Here is a 17,583-nt window from a genome sequence, read left to right on the forward strand (position 1 = left end):
CCTTAACAGACAGCTCCATGTGCCACATAGATTATATTAAACACAGAGCTGTGGAAATGGAATGTAGCTGTTGCCTGTAAAAATCCATCTAACAATTTGCTAAATATTTGTAAGAACTTCAGAGAAGCGCTCACTATCAAGGCAATCTTAGACAAAATTGTGATCAATTTTAAAAGTGCATGGTAATAACAGGTTTTTCTCCTTAATGCCTTTTACTAGTGTTGCTATTCTTTGGAGAGTATTCAGCGTTAAAAAAAAGAAAAATGCTCAGTTCTCAGTCCTGCCACAATGACATAGATTTCCCGGCTCGCTCTGCAAAGCGTGGCTGGTTTTTTGGTTTTTCGCATGCTCGGTGATTCCAAGCTGTCCTTCTGTCCTTCTCCAGAATTAACCGCACGGTTCAGCGCGGATTTGGTTCATCGTCACCCCTGAGCCTGCCGGGGAATCCAACCACCTTCACACGAGGCAGCCGAAAAAGAAGAATGAAATTCAAGTGGTTTTGTTAAAAAGAGAACGGCTATTAGCAGAATCGCACGGGCTGACTCTGCCTTTCTTCAGGGGCTGGATTCTCCAGGCACATCGATCCCCATGGATATTAACTCATCATTAAAAACTGTGTTTATTTTGACTCAAAAGTAAAAACCTTCCACTTAAAGGACTACAACTTAAACTTCTATTTGATGGGAACAGATTTAAATATTAAGTAACAGCACCATAGGCTGCAATCAGATCCTCTCCCCTTCTCCCAGCCCCCTCCCCATTTAACCTGTGCTTCTTATTAGACGAGGGATCACTCACTTTAATGCAAGAACAGCAAAATTGGCATCTTTAAATACTCGGTCACAACAACAATCAGACTTTCCAGCACCACATGTTGTGCATATTATAATACAGGCAATTCTTTGGGTTTTTTTCTGCATTTTCTGTGCACACAGCCCGTCACTCCTCGCCAAGACGTGCTGTGCTCTGGATTCATGTTCAACCCAACGTAAATTATTTAATACATCCACAGTACAATCATAGAGGGAACTGGTGTGACAGGAAAGATCTAAGCAACTAAGGAATTTTCTTATTTACCAATCAATATTCTAATTCTGTAAAAGAGAACTTCATATTAATTCGAAGGCTCACTGCTCTGGGTTTAAGGAGTTGTTTTTAGAGGGTACTACTTACAGTCACTACACCAGCAACTTGCTTGACCTGAATTCTCCCCCAAGTTTTATAGATCTATTTTTGTCTAGAAACTCCTGGGCAGGAAGTCTGGTAATGACTGTGTCTGGGCTTTGTACTACCAAAAAAATCACGGAGATCCCTCAGTGCAGAGGAGCAGTGAAACACCGCTTTCCATTACAGTTCAAAATGCAGCATTTGGATAACAAGTCGAATCGGCAAAATCAGACAGTATTTACACACTCTGCCCTACAACTGCACAGAGCAATGTTTTTTGGGTGTTCAGTGAGTTATCACCATAAAACAAGAGAGCAAACCAAGGAATGTTCATGACTATGGTCAGGATGTCTGTGATACTCTCTGCTCCTCTCACTGCTTCTCCTCCACCTCTGACTGATGTTATTAACAAAGGCAGTTTTGTAATTTCATTTATCCTGTCGGTCTCACGAAAGACAGCACTACTTCACAAGATTTGGGACCTTACGTAATAAATAGCCAAAAAAAAAAAAAAAAAAAAAAAATCGGTGGTGCTCACGGCCTGCACAGTGTTAGTGCTGAAGGTGACTCTGGTACAAGAGGGTAAATCAAATTAGTAAATCTGTGAGCAGAGACATCGACACCTACACCAGGAAAACTGAGACTGGAAGAAATGCAAAGACCAGAAATGCTTCACATTGATCACTGGAGCCTTGGCAATACGGGTTTTGGAGGAGAAAAAAAAAAAAAAAAGAAAAAAAAGAAAAAAGAGAAATCCTTGAATTGTTATTTATGAAATGCTTCATTTGACAATATAGCGGGAGAGGGGAGCAGCATCGCACACAGGACAGCTGAGCAAGGGACATTTACTTCAGCTACAGCACCGAACGTGGCCAGAGCTACGAGATATCTGCAGGAATCTCACTTCCATTCACTGGTGTTGTTCAGGGGGTTTGCACAAATGATCAAAATATACAGAAAGTCTCAAGGGAGGAATTTCTGTGCGCTTGCTTTTGCTTCTCCTCTCATTCAAGACCGACAATATTGTGCAGCTGTTGCGAGTGCCCAGTTAAAAAGGAAGTGAAACTTCTTTGTCCCTCAGTAAACAAGGGAGATTTACCTACTTTGGAGTGCGGATTAAGTGTCAAGTGAAAGGTGACTGTTGGTTAAGGCCCAGGAACTGGATCCTGACCCAAGTTTAACCTCGGAGCTCCTCTACAGCTCTTTCTTGTCCTCCTGGACCAGGCAGGTGCCAAAGACCAGACAGCAATCCTACCGTCCCAGCCCACCTCCCCATTTTCAGTAGCAAATGGGGGGAAAAGGTGGTGTCTGTGCTGTTTTAGAGGATCATTCTCCATCTCATTGACGACTCCTACCTGTCAGTGACGTTTTAGAGGATCATTCTCCATCTCATTGACAACTCCTACCTGTCAGTGACGTTTTAGAGGATCATTCTCCATCTCGTTGACAACTCCTACCTGTCAGCGACGTTCATGGGTTCCAGGTGGGATCCCGACCCGGCCGAGCGGCTGAAAGCGGCAGCAGCGAGAATCCTGGGGGCAGAGACACGCCGGTTACACACCGAGAACACACGCAAAAATATTTTAAAGTTAGTGCTTTGCTTACTCTCTAGTTCTTTAGTCTGTTACATCAAGTTTAGGAGGAAACCAACTCCTTCTGGTTTCACCCAAACACCCACTGGGACCAATATACCCATTTCTAACTGATGGTTTCTCCTTGAGGAGGAAAAGACCGACAAGACCTGTGCTTATCCTAAGGGCCGGTACCGCAGGATTGCTGCGGGCAGGTCAGAGCAGTCGCCACGCCACCTCCCCATCGACTTCTTGGACAAAAGCAGCACAAGCGTGCATGCAGAAAACCTCCTAACACACATCTGCAGGAAGAAACTCCCTCGCTCTTTCCCAAATTGACTGGGACACTTAAGATCATACCACCATTCCCTGCAGAAGCTCCTTGAAGTTGCACATGAAGCGGAGAAAAGAAGGGGAAACGACTTCTTAAGAGTGAGTTTTTGTCCTGTGGGAGAGCATGTAAAAATAATTCTGAAAGAACATGCTTGTGCGTTCATCGGCTTCTTGCTTCCGAAAAAGTTCTGCCGGCCAACACTTTATAAAAATCCTTCCATGAGCCTGTACGTACAACGTACGACATCCAAACCTTCCCACTCCGTGAAACCACCGAGGGAAGAAACCCACAGCCAGCGTACACTGGTCACTCAGAAAAACCATCCAGCTTGCCATCCTGCTGGACGGGCAGTCACGAGCCGGTCAAACGCCCCTACGGCAGCTGCTTTTACCCAGAACAAAGCCCAGGATCGGTCGACAGGCGCGATTTCGGCAGCGGGGCCGTGGCCGCCGACCCGACGCGGGGTCGGCCCCGGGGGCAGCAATGCCGGGCTGGAGCTGCAGCTCCGTAATTGCTGCAGAGCGGCTGCCAAGATGACTCCTTGGAAGCTCGGCCTCTCATTTCTGCGAAGCCACCGAGAACTGAGTCATTTCCCTCCTCCAAAAGTTGCAGTTAATTTTTTTTTTTTTGCCCAGAAGGCAGGACAAGAGCTCGCTGAGTTCCATCCCTCCACTCTGGGCGGGCAAGGGTCACCTCTCAAATCAAACTGTCTCCCCTTGACCAAACTGCAGCGAGCTCACAGGTCACCTTGTCCCAAAAGCTGGGAGACTGCGCCCGGCACATCTCTTATTTTACTATTTTAAGTACACAGAAAGGTTCCAATAGGTTAAACAACCTGCTACAAAAGTGCAGATATAGAAACTTAATGAATGGATACGCAACTGTATTCTGGTCCCTGATTAGCTGTCTAGAGGGCAGGTCTGGCTAATTATAGCTCATCCTATTAGTCCAACGCTTTTCTAATTAGAAGCCCATTGAAAACCATTGCGATAGCTACTCCAGGGCCTTCAACAGAGCTATAAAACCCGACAGTTACACCAGCACTTCCCTGCTGCTCCTCGTGCATTGGGCTGGGAGACGAACAAACATTCCTTCATTGCACAAGTCGACAAAAAACAATATACACACCGCGTACCAGGTCGTGACAAGCGCTACCGGGGTAAATCGGGAGTTACAACAGCATCGCAGCGAGCGGGAAGCCACGAGTTCTAAGTGCTGGGGGAAAAAGAAAATTAAAACTATATATAAAAAAAAAAAAGGAATTATTCTGCCTGGTCGAGATAACTGCAAAAGGTCACAGTGGGAGGGGAGGATCCTCCGGCATCGGCTCTATGCTGGGGAGCCTGCGTTCTGCAAAAAGTCCTCCCGACACAGAGGAAAACGGTCCCACAAACGGGCTCGGCGGCAACTTGGCGTCAGCGTCTCCCGTGTTCTGGAGGAGCTCGGCAGAGATTGGGAAGCCCCGGCTACCGAATCGTATTTCTGAGGCTCCGGCCAGCCTCCATTTTTAACGAACCGTAGCATTAAACTCCCATAGTGCCCGTGTCATGGGACTAAAATAGTTTTCATCTTGCGAGGACACCAGAAGAGCGGTTTAACTGCTTCAGCGCCGCAGGACGCTGCCGCCCCTCGTACTGACCCGCGTTCGGCACGTGGACGTTCCCACCGAAACCCGCGGTCCTGCTCTGGATCTGTTCCATCCCTCCACGGCTCTATCCACGGCTCAGCCTCCTCCCGCATCTCCGAGATGAGAAGTTTGCTCCCGCAGCACACGCCGCTAAGGAGAAAAGGTTAAAACGCCTATAAAAATATTTTGAAGGATTGATTTTGAAAGCGTGTGTTCAGGGAACCTCGTAGGAAGCGGGCAATTAAACGGTTAATACTCGGAAATGAAGCTCTGCCCGAGCAGCAGCTCTAAGAGCAACAGCTCTAAGTTTTGATGCGTTTCCATTGGAAAAAGTCACTGCAGAAGAAGTGATCGCAGGGTTGGATGGGGACCTGCGGGTCCGTGTGCTCGGTGTGAGGCTGCTCTGCCAGCGCCGCGAACACTGGGGACACCGGGAACATCATTGGGGACATTGGGGACATCTGTCCGGCAGCAGCTCCTCCGCCATCCAAGAAAACAACATCTTTAGTGTCCCATTGCTCCACCGTTCTTTCAAAGGTTTGATGTCTCATTTAAAAAGAATTGTGGCTCTCACTCCGATACGGCAACTTTTAAAAACTGTAACATGTGAAACGTTCAAGAACTTAAACACAAAACCGAGCAGCATCTCCTGCCAACTCGCCAGAGCAGAAATCAGGTCTGTTTGCTCAGAGCCCACTTGGTCACTCAGGGAGGATTTTTCTCTATGAAACAATGACAGCTGTAGATCAGAATTTTTAGCAACATTACTGAATTCCATCAACACTATCTAGAAAAATTATGATCCAGTAAAATTCAACAGAGGTTTAGCCCACAAAACAGGGGTTTAGAAACATTTTCAGCCTAAGACAGGCTATGGATTCTCTAAGATTAAAGCGTGGTAACTATGACACGGGTACCAGAGTTGAGCGTTACTGCTGTACAAACCTCCTCGAGCAACCCAGATAAGAAAACTTCTGGACTTTTTGGAAGGCTGAGCGAGCTGGTCAGCAGAAAAACGGAGTCACATTTCAGTACAAATATTGACAGACAAGGGGCTGGCTTCTGTCTCATGTGTTCAGGCTTTACTTTCATAAATATTTTTCAATACAAGCGTAAAGTCTTCAAAGACTTCACTGGCCTGGAAGAACTCACAAGTATCAAATCTGGTTTTCTAAGCATCGAAATACCAGTTGAAAGCATTTTTGTATGCTCCAAAAATGCAGATTCCTCCCTGCACGTGTTTCAAGAGAATTCAAGGAAGAGCCATCAGATGGAAATAATGGTCACGGTGCACGTTTCAATCCAGCGTAAGCAACCGTCAGAGGGTGGAAAAGCCCCGCTCTGGCTTTGGTGAACGTGCCGATCCATCCTGTACCTGCCATTTGTTGGTGTTTCTCCAAATATTCAAGCGCTGCTCTTTACCTCCTGTGTGCCTAAAGCTCCAGGTGAAAGCTCCTCAACACCCCACGCACCCGCTCTTCAGTTTTAGCCTCTCTGCAGTGAAATGCCACCTTGTCGGGAGGAAAAAAAAAAAGCTCCTTTCAGATGCTCATTAATACCCGTTTATTGTGCACAAGTCAGATCGCAAATAAAACCGGTGACAAATTAAGAGTCTCCCCTGCTCGCTCCTGAATTCCTGCGCCAGAGATAACCCCCCCCCGCCCCGACTCCCCTCGATACCATCAATACCATTTGTAATTACACCCTCCCGATCGATGCCGGCGTTCGTGGGGCTGTAGTAACCCTGTAGTTAAGCCGGTGAGTAGCCAGGGATGGCGCAGCCGGCGAGGGCCATCGCTTGAGACGGCGGCACGAAGTCAGAGATGGAAAAACCACTCGCTGGCACCAGCTGTTCCCTACGCACGTCACCCAGCGCATCCTTCTTTTGGAGAACGCTGATTTCCCAGCATTTGTTCTCTACTGGATACCAAGCATTGGTAAATCACACGGAAGTGCTCTCAGGCCTTGGAGAAGAAACCCTGCTTTACTTCTGGATCCGGGAGAGTATAATCTGCTAGTTACGCTAACTGCTCTGCACTCCATACGGATTTCGACGCTAATTTAGCGGAGTTTTTAATTTTGAGTTCAGCTTTAGTTGGCCCTCTCAATCCCTGCCACTCGCCTACGCCAATACACAAGGAAACGGGAAATCTCGGGGTAAATTTTCTTCAGAAAATCCTTTTGAAAAAACACTGGTATAATCTAACCTCTTGCAATCAAAACTTACTGTTTTGAGACCAAAGTGCAAACACGTTTTGACTTCTCTCGTTCCTTAGTCTGGAATATCTCAGTGGTTAATTATATTACTGAGCTCCCTCCTCCCTCCCCAAACAAGCCGCACAATCTACCTGTGCTTTTACCGAGATTACCCGGAATTCAGTCAAACGTGGATATCTGGAGGACGCAAAGATAAAGAGGTTCCAACAATGCAGTTCAGAACCGAAAAATCAACTCATAATGCAATTTATGTCTTCAAAGTGGGGGCAGAGGGGCAGCAGGTACCCAGCAGATCTCTGCAAAAAAACCAGTTATTCCTCAAAAAGTCCACAGGAAACCACTCCAAGACACTTCAGCTTCATAAAAGTTCAGAGCGATATGTTACAAAATGAGCAAGAGAAGCTGATATTTCTAGATAAAGTGAACTTTAGAGCTAGGCTTTGGGTAGAACAGTTTTGGTTTGGTTTTCAGAGCTGTATCCCCTTGTGCAGAAGCATCTGAGCAATTTCATGTTCTCGTTCAAAGGAACAAAGGGGTATGTTAAGGAATTAGGGAAATCCACGAGTGAAACAGAGAGAAAACAGTATTTTTGCCATTAATTTTACAATTAGTTTAAACTGTGAAACAAGAGTTAAGTCAGAGAAGGGATGAAACCACCAATTTACGAGGTTGCGCTGGAGCCAGGTCTGAACACTTCTATCCATCTGTTTCACATGTATCCAAGTTAATCTTTGTAATTACTATGAGACCTGACTCATTAAATTGAAGTATTTGCAAGAGGTTGACTTGCAGAATAACAAAAAACACCTGACATGACCAACACAGGGCCCGTTTCGAGAAGAGGAACTGTAATATCTGCTGTGAAGCAAAAGGAGAGAACACCAACAAGAGCTAAAAATAGTCTGAAGTGTTTTGGTTTGGGGGTTCTTTGTTTTATACATAGCACAGTTTGAACTACTTTTTTTCAGTTACTCTCTATTTATGGCCAATTATGTTGGTCCTCACCCAGGGCCAAGATCTACTGGGTTCACCAGGTGAGCAAAAAGGGCTCAAATCACCAAAATATTTGTCATCCAGACCAGCAACTGGGACCAATACGATGCCCTGTCACCCTCCATCCCCAATGAGCCGTTCCAATCAACTGGATTTAATCAAAGCGCCGTCTAATCACCCAGCGGTGCCGGTCTCTGCAGACTGGCGTATAAACGCGTTTTTCAAGAGCTGGAATTCCTACCTGCCGTTTTCAGCTGTGGGATGTATTTCTGACAGAGGAAGGGGGTGTCTTTTTTCTATGCAAAGAGGCAGCATTATGAAATGCACTTGCAGAACTGTTTGGCAGAATATTAAACAGGCTGAGAGGGATGAATTTATCGCCCTTTTTGCCAGGCATCCAACAACCCTGAGGAAGAAGAATGGAAAGCTCTGGATCTTCCCTCCTTAAGACACAGGCTAAAATGAGCAGCAATGTACAATTAAAAAAAAAAAAAAAAGCGCGTGGCAAATTGTTATTTCTAGCTCTGGTGGAAAAATCTGTTTTACTCTCATGGATTCAGGTGTGTTTTTTGCTCTGGAATCCCACATTTGAGGGATGCTCAGAGCTACACTGAGGCTTTGCTGTGCTCACCAAGTGCCAGTGGCTTTAACTGGGCAACCTGATATCAACTAAAATATGATAATTTGATTTGTGCCTACCTGGCTTCAGCATCAGCGATGGAAAACACATTAGTAACCTTTTTAATTATCTTTTTTTTGGGGGGAGCTCAAGATACCATCCTCCACTACCAACACGTCCTTAATCTCAGTTGTAGGAGTACGTTAAAAACCCATAAGCTGATAATTTTGGAGCAGCAATTTTCGCTTCCCCAACCATATTATTTAAAAACCGAACCAAGGGGGTGTGTGCGGGGAATGACACTGTTCAGAAATCCAAATAAGGGAACGAAATGGCAGCTTGGCAGGGACCCAGCGGCCACACCTATTGACGGGGAAGCCGAGAACAGCCACCATCATTAATTAATCCTGAAGCCTGGGCACACTAAACTCCATCTGGATGCAGAATGCAGCCCCCACCTGAAATCAGTATTAAAAATAAGGACGGCAGTGGGGCTGGAGTTTCACCCCTGGCCCCGCAATTGGACAAGGAAACAAATGTTGTCATTGTCACCCATGGGATCAAGAAGGGATTTTAATTCTGAGCAAGCACTGGTGACAAACCTGGAATGGTCCCTGGACCTGGGCGTTTTGGGTGGAAAACAACCAGTGTCACAACTACGCCAAGCAACGTTTTGCAGAGGAGATGATCTTATCAAGTTTGTGTATCTAAACATCCTAAGGGATCAATAACATGAGCAATATTAAAATGAGGCTTCTTTAATTACTTCTGTAGTCTTCATCATCGTAGTTCTCAGGCACCTCACAGAAATAAGTTACCTGTCAGGTCTTAACCGAGAGGATTCACGCGCTTTTGTTCCCCAAGCCGCTTCAAAGTCCTGGCTGCTTGTTAAACCATCACCTTCAGGTTTAAAAGCAGTTTTTGGTGCAACAGAAGGAATGAACACATACCTCTCTGGATATGTTTGCTGAAGGAAGGAGAAAAAGTAGGAGAAACTGAAAGAGTTTCAACACAAACTAACAGAACAAAGGCAGCAGGTAAGGAGTTTGAGGTGCTCTGTTCTCCTGCTGGGCAGAGAAGGGCAGAGTCACAACCACAATTTATTTAAAAATATCAAGCCAAAAAGAGTTTACTCTCTTCAGAATGCAAAAGTTTTAGAGCTTTTCCAGCCACAGAATACCTTACATAGGCGCCACATACCAGACCACCCCCAAAGACACTATTGCTCCCCACCTCGTGTTGCGTTACCGATGGATATTGCTTCTTTCTTGGCTTTCCCATAAACAGTATTTGAAAAATAGTCTCCCCGCTCCCGAAACAATCAGGCACTTGTCTTCCAAGACTCCATCTCGTCAACCTTAAAAACAACCACAAAAACCAGCAGAAAGCAAAACTGGAAGCCCCTCCTCAACAGCATCATTTCACCGCCGCACTACGAAAACCAGGACATTTTACATTTATATTGCGCCCGGGTCTCCACGGGTGGTTCAGTGTGTTTGGGGACACGCGAGTACCTAATTCTGCCGGAGACGGGATTTTCCGAGATCCTATTAAATCTGAATGCCTGCAGTTTACTGCTGCTAATTCTCGCAGGCATTTGGGAGCTCGTGATGGCGCGGCTGCTTCGAACACATACACACACGCCGAGCACCGCCAACGGGCCATGGCCAGGAAGCCGCTCAAACTCACACCGACAGGGAAACCGGCATCCACAGGAAATCTAATAATTCCGTTCTCCGATTTGTTTGAGTACCTAAGAAGTCTTCACTGTTCGAGGCATCAAATCAGGTGAGGAAACAAGAAACACGTTACCCAGCAAGTGTTCTACTGAATTAAAGACAAAAAAGAGAAAATAAAAGCTTTCTTGAATGGCAACTCCTATAGTCTTACAGGTAATAAAACTGGATATTTGTACCCCGAAGTGAACAAGACTGGTCACATCAAAATCTATTTCAAGACTACCTGAAAACTCAACCAAGGCTTCATTTTTTTTTCCATTGAAAAGCTACATAAGCCTTTATTCCTTCAGCTCCAGCAATCTGGCACTTTAATGCCAAGACCTCATCATAAACTCCTACTAGGAAAGAAAAAAGAAAAGGCTGCCTTGAGATCAGCTCACTCTTACACACCTATCATCGCATCTCCCATCAAATACGATGGAAAAATATCACCAGCCTTTTGAGGTGCCATCTGACATTCTCAGAAGTCGTCGTTACTCACTTTTGTCTGAACTTTGTTTAACATTTACTGTTAAAGAATTAGTAATTACAACAAAGAGAGTTTGCGGAACCTCTTCCCGGCAGGTAAGGCAGAATTTCTACTTCCACGCTGGAACTACCCACGTTACCTACACAGTTAAACACCAATGAGTTATTTCCATTTGATAAGGTGCAAGGAAAAAAAAAAAAAAAAAATCACACGGCCTCACTTGCTACCAGGTGTTTTAGAAACTTCTTCAAGTACCTGAATTTTTAAATGCCTGTTTATATTCAGCTGAAGGTACTTTAGTACGGGGGAGAAATGGTGTTTACTTCATGTCAGGGCTCAACTCCTGCCTTGTGCAAGAGCTCTTTAATGGGCTTTATTTTTTTTGTTCCCATCCCTCTGGCTCCCATTCACGCCAGGGCAACAAAAAGCAGATCTTGCTATGGGTGACTGGAAGTGCAGGGGACTCCCAGGCCACACTTTTAATTTAGTTTCACTCGTGTTTATACAGGAATAAGCCCGAATCAGAAGGTGACGCATGAGACGCCAAAACCAGCAGACGAAGCGCTCACGGGCTCATCCCTTTCGTGCCGCAGCAAAGTTCACTACAGGGCACCACAAATTAGCAGGGAAACTGCATTCAAGTGATTAGTCACCTCATAATTGCCAAAGGAATCGGGGACCAACTCCTTTCCGGCAGAGCCGCAACTTCACGCCAGATCATCTGGGACACCCCACTTGCCAAAGTGCCTCACCTGAAGGGGCACCCAAAAATAGGCAGGAAAACTCCCTTTGCTCTCGCAAAATCCCGATTGTCTTCTGTTTGTTGTTCTCTTTTGGAGGGAAAAAAAAAAAAGACGGGGAAGAGAGAAGGAAAAGTAAGGAAGTGGGAGAATGAAGAGGCTGAAATGCTTAACTCAGAGCATAAAGAAAAAAGGGTAAAAAACAGTATTTAATAAGAAAATACAAACAGAACAGATGGAGATAAACTCAGAGACGTGCGTGTTAAACACAGACATGACACAGACTGTTCGATATATTCTGCTTAACGTGAGCAGCACCTGACAGAGCCGCAGAAAACTTCTAAATGGGATGTACGGAAAGAAACTCTGCAGAGCTCGAGAACTCACCTGACTTGTGCACATCACCTACAGAGACACCATGTCCTGAATTAACAAGTATCAGAATCGGGGCGAACTCCCCACGTTGGGGTGCAGGGGTTTGCCAGCTCCCCGTCGCACGTGACGCTCCTTCCCATATTTGTGTGGCCTTCGGCATCTGCGGCCGGTTGTTAAATTTTACTCTCCCAGACCTTTCGAATGTTTGCATTTCCTAACACAGCAAACTGGCCTTGCAGATTGCGAGGGAAACCTGACGGCTCTTTCTTCCCCCTCTTCTCATCTGAAGTCCTACCGGCAATTCTCGTTGGAAAAATGAGATGACAGGGAGGCTTAGATAATTTCAGAGATAAAAGCTAAAGAAGGTGAAGATTAAAATAAAAGGAACTGTTGTTATAATCCATATTTTGCACGCTTCATTTGTAACACACGCTTATACCCATTTTGCAGATGGGATGGCCAAGGCGCGGAGAGGTTTAAGTCACCCAAGGCAGTATAAAACTCCTACTTCGGTGAAGAGAAGGAAATAAAAGTGAGAAAGGGTTACCGCAGCACACAGGACACCAGCTGGATGGATTTTCAAGATGCAATAACAGGGACAAACACCTGGGACCTGCCTATGACACCGCACCGGACCCACCAGCTCCGGCCACGCACCAACCAGCCCCATCCTGCGCTCCGGCTGCCGCAGCAACACATTGAAACATCGTTCTTAAGAGTCAACACATCAAAAGTGCCCAAAACTTTCTTGCTAAACCTTGATTTTGTCCTGCGCAGCCTAAATGGCCTAATCGGATCTCTTTTTTTTTCCCTCCAAATGCCCTCTTTGCTCAAAGGGAATGAGCTGCGCTTGTGAAGCCAGTCACAACGCTGCTTTCCAGCACCAGCAAGAGCAGCATAGCGGACAGCGGGTTAAAAAGCCTCAGCGCTAACGAAGAGGTGCTCTGTAATTAGGAGGTAGGGAAGTTCTACCGGAGGATTCCTCCCTGCCCCGGGGTGGCCACAGTCTCCCCAGGTGATGCCCAACAGGTCGCACACACAAACGCTCGCAGGTGAACACCAGCTCTTTACTGGTGCCCACTGGAGAGTCCCGAGACCTGACGCACCGAAGTCAAATACCAAAGAACACAATTAAAGCCAAGGAAAGGTGGAAACGCTGGTAAGTGTAGGGGGAAGGAAGAGAAGAAGTGCTGAGCAGCAAAAAGCCAACACAGGAAACTGCGGATTAATAAACCTGAACCTTTGTTCTGTCCCCGTCCTGTACCGCTTGCTTCGGGCAATTCGCTCTCCTTTTCCCCACCTGAAAAGGGACGTATGATTCACCTGACAATGGAGTTCGGTGATGTACACAGGGCATCCGGACTGAGCGGTTGCTAAGCAGATAGAAAATATCACAAAGAAATGAATAACCTCCAAAATGCCAGGTGCTGCATAAGGAACAGAGCAGGATCCGCTAATTGAGCAAGGGTCAATGTATTGAACAATGGCCAGTGCCCCAGGTAAAGAGATGGCAAGAAATGCAGACACGGGGAGGGGGAAGGAGCCTAGAAAAGTCTAAAAAAAGGCTCCCCAGCAAGTCTTGACACCAATCAATCATAATACGAATGCATAAATAAGCACAACGTCTATATATAAAGTGCTAAACTCTAGCTTGTAAGTTTTAAGGGTGTAATCTAAAACAAGCAGCATGGGTAGCTCAGGGACAGACTGATGAAAAACTACCAAGAACAGACTTTCAAAGAAGAATACAACTGAAACTGGGGTTTTCTAGTCCATCAGTCGCATGTTCTTCTGTGAACATGCAGCTTGTCTAATTCCAGAAGAGGAAAGAGTATTCACAGACCAGTTTTCTCCCCAATCAACACAATACACTAACGACACTGCACATACTGGTGTACAGACTGTGCTGTGATACCTCAAACACCAAGAGCATCACGCAAAAGCAAACGTTACTTCCCCAAGTCTAAAAATAAGCCTACCATATTTTCAGATACCACAGTCTCCAGAAACATTTGGAGGGGGAAAAAAACCAAAACCCAAAACCACACAGTTCTACATTACTTAGATTATTATTGAAAAAGATATAGATTGGAAGTCGAGAAGTGCCTAGAACAGTGCTGTAATGTTGGTCATTCTAAGGGGAGGAATTAAAAACCTCCACATCACCGTTCGTTTTGCCTTTGGTTTTTTTGCATTTTAATTCAAAAAGGGAACACACACGCCGCATGTTTTTTCCAAACTTTGTTGTTGTGACCTATCCGAGCGGTACCTACACTCAGGATAGAAGCCTGTACCTGCACAGGTACGTATCTCACACACGAACTGCACAGAGCGCACAACTTTCTACCTCAAAAGACATATAAACAGGGAAAAAATGCTGTGAAACACAAGGAAAATCAGCACACGGCTCCCACTCTCAGAGTATGGCAGCAATAAACCAAAGTATTAAAGGAAGAGCTCACATATGCGCGTTGTAAGTATCAAAACCCCTAAGTTCTGATGCCCAAAGATTTGAATTTTCAAACCTATAGGTACACTTAATACCTACTATCAGTGAGTAACATCTAGATATTGCATCAAGAAGTTTGTGGTTCAAAACACGCTCAATGAAAACACTCTAAACGCAGCCAGCAAAGCAGCATTTTTCCACCCAGAAGTTTGACATCAAGTGAGTGCTCCGTCCAAGCAGAAAACCTGAGCTCCGCCAACCACAGCGGCACCTTCTTGGTTCTGCCCTTCCCAGCTTCTTGTACAAGACATCGGAACTCTTGGTTAGTTGGCAACTGGCCGGGGACTTTACAACAGAGGTACCACCAAAAACGTCAGACAATCTCAAGCGTGGCCTCATCGCATCCGAACGGATTTTAGACGTAGTTTTCAAAATACTTCCAGTATTATCCAAGAGATGTCAGAAGTTGGCTTCCTTCAGTTTTACCCTAAGCCTCTTTCCTTCTTCTCCCCCTAAAAAGTAGCATAGCAGAAGTGATGCAGTGAGAAAGTAAGGATGCTTATAGCCCATACGGATGTGTAGGGCTAACAAAGAGTGCACCCAGAAATAGAAGTGTAAGACCATAAGACAGTAAGCCCGGAGTTCCTCCCACAATTACAGGTCCTTTACAGCAAAGAGATAACTCCAGTTCAACTCTGAGGCTGTGCACAGAGGTCCCTGTGGGGGCCAAACGTTGCACCTATGGACAGGTGCTGCTGTCTGGCCAAAAAAGCGATGAAATCCTTCGCCTCACTTTGCACAAGCCTCACAACCACCACACAACACACCAGCGCCGTCTGAATTGGAACCGATGATTTTAAACAGCTCCACATACGACTACCGGCCTGTAATTACTACAAAAAAGTCGTAACGCAGCTATATTAAGTTACAGTATTAGCATAGTGCCACTGCATCATCCACCAGCGGTGTTGCATCATCACCCACTGATGTAACCTCATGACTATGTAATGCTGGTAGGGATGGTTTAGCTACTCCTCTGCGTTTCCACCTCTGAGGAAAGAGAAATGTGTTCGGCTGCCTCTGTCCCGCCCCGCTGCTGATACCAAGCGACCAGAGACACAACCCTCTCTCTTCCAGTGAAACTCAGCAAGGTGGTTTTCACCTCAAGCACAGAACTTGGTCCTTTTCACATTCACACAAAGTTCACCCAGAGCATGTTAACTGGTAATAAATCCGCTCTTTTTCCAAGTAGAAGTTAGGAGAACATCAGCTTGTTGCTTATGCACAGACAGTACACGAAGGGGTGAGCTTTTACAGCCTCAACGTCACATGCCAAGCTGCAGAACCCTCCCCATTTTCAAAACCAGACAGTCAGAGGGACAAAAACCAAACTCAACAGTTCCCAGCCCCGAAACCAGTGTATTTTGTGATCCTATCTGAGATACCTCACCGCAGAGCCTCGCTGCCTCCAGGATATCACACCCCTTTTTTTGTCCGGAGCCTGACAATCCAGATGCGCCAAAGGGCTATGCCAGTGGTAATGGAGCGTGATGTACAGGAATATGCTGTCCCGTACAAGTCACAATCTTGGGTGGCTGCGAGGTGGCATTTGGGGGTAACGTCCCTCCGCATAGTGTTGTCCCCAGTTACAGTGCCCTGGGGGGGCTACTGGCCTCCCCACAGCCCAAACGCCAGCAGGCATCAGCACGGTATCGCCGCTACATCCCGGCATGTACCGTCCCAAGATTTGGTGAGACCAACCGTTCACATGCGCAGCAATGCAACACCCAGGAGAGCCCCGCACGGTTCTGACACAAAAAGCCTTCCACGTGCTATGCATTCCCCTTCCTTTCTGACTTTCTTCTGCCATCTCCTGCCTCCGGTCCCCCACCACCACCAACACGTCTCTTACGCTCCTGCTTCTTCCTACCCGTCTCCTTCCACTCGAGACGCCGGTCAATAGTTTGTCTGGAAGAAAGCCGGGTTTCGCTCCCTTCTCCCGCTGATGTATGGCAGCTTCCAGCCTACTGGCATGTCTCTTATTCCCCAAGGCCCCTCTTCGTTTCACTTCCTGTGTAACCGTCTCTACAAGCAGCTCCGCTACCTCTGCTTCCAGCTGCATTCACAGGCAGGCAAGGGAGAAACATGAAAGTCAAACACCTGCAAAAAGAAGCTGGAAACGAGATTTAGGGCCATGCCTGGAAATTAGTGCTGTATCCCTCAGCTTAGGAGCCTCTGTCCTGGGGAAAACGGGTTTTACTGCACAAAGTACGAAAATGGAAGAGCTTCGGGCAGCCAGAAAGAAAAAGGCAAGTGGAAGTAAAGCCTAAGATACACAGTGAGTGTAAAATAAAAAAGTAAGCAGATGCTCTAGAGAACTAAGTAGGTGCATCCCGACTCATGGGCTTCCCCAGGTTTGCCATTCTGCAGCAGTTAGCGATGCCAGGCAGTTTCCAGTCACCAAGCCCCGGTGAGCACCGATTCCCGGACCCCCGGCAGCTCCCGCCGCCCGCACACCGGGGCAGCGCCGCTTCCCGGGGACTATCCCGAGCGGGGCCGCATCCCGCCCGGCCCCTCCCGCGGGCGCTTGGAGCGTGCACTAATGGAGAAACCGGGGCTAGACCCTCACCCGCCGGCCCGGCCGATAACCCCGGTTACCGACACGGCAGCGGCTGCGTGGCAGGGGGGTGGCGGGGGGCGCAGCCCCGGTGCACCTTGAGCCGCAAGAAGGGCGGGCGGGCAGGGACTCTTATTGTGACACGGGCCGCAGCCTGGCCGCCAGCCGGGCCGGTGCCACGGTGGGGGCTGCCCGGGCCCGGGGCGGGGTGCCCGGGGCGGCCGCTCGCCCCCCGCCGCGGGGCCCCGCGGGGCCGGTCCCGCCGCCGTGCGCGGGGGGCAGCGGGGACCGGAGGCGCTCCCAGCCCCGCGCCGGGCCGGGCGGCGGCGACGGAGGAGGAGGAGGAAGAGGAAGCAGGCACGGCGGAAAGCCCGTAACAACTTTCCGAAACAAACGCCTCGCAGCCTGCCGTCCCAGCGCCGAACAAAAGCCGGCGGCGAGCCCAGGCGCTCGGCCCCGGGGTTCGGGGGGTCGCCCCGCGCCCGCCAAACTTTTCGTTTAGCGGCGAGGATGCACCCCGGGAGCCCCGCTGTCCCTCTCCTCCTCGCCGCAGGCAGCGGCACGAACTCGCTCCCTGGCAGGCATTAATCAATCAGTTCGCCTGGCAGCCGGACAGCAGGACTTTGCACTTTTCCCCGGTTCCCGGGGGCTGCCCGCTGCCCCCGC

The 17,583-nt window shown here is 47.6% G+C and overlaps 1 protein-coding gene across 5 annotated transcripts in view; it reads right to left on the reverse strand.

Annotated features, from left to right (window-relative positions):
• GATAD2A (GATA zinc finger domain containing 2A) overlaps window positions 1-17,583 on the reverse strand; it is a 50,783-nt gene that overhangs the window by 24,013 nt on the left and 9,187 nt on the right. For 3 of the 5 annotated variants that reach the window (XM_065652706.1, XM_065652705.1, XM_065652709.1), the window contains exon 2: window positions 2,625-2,699. The gene's annotated coding sequence lies outside the window, so the exon portion shown is untranslated. Of the gene's footprint in view, window positions 1-2,624; window positions 2,700-4,207; window positions 4,366-6,074; window positions 6,135-17,583 lie in introns of those variants that run through there. The other 2 variants (XM_065652708.1, XM_065652707.1) reach the window with 2 other exon arrangements.

Source organism: Caloenas nicobarica, chromosome 27 (assembly GCF_036013445.1).
Source record: "Caloenas nicobarica isolate bCalNic1 chromosome 27, bCalNic1.hap1, whole genome shotgun sequence".
Lineage (NCBI taxonomy): Eukaryota > Metazoa > Chordata > Aves > Columbiformes > Columbidae > Caloenas > Caloenas nicobarica.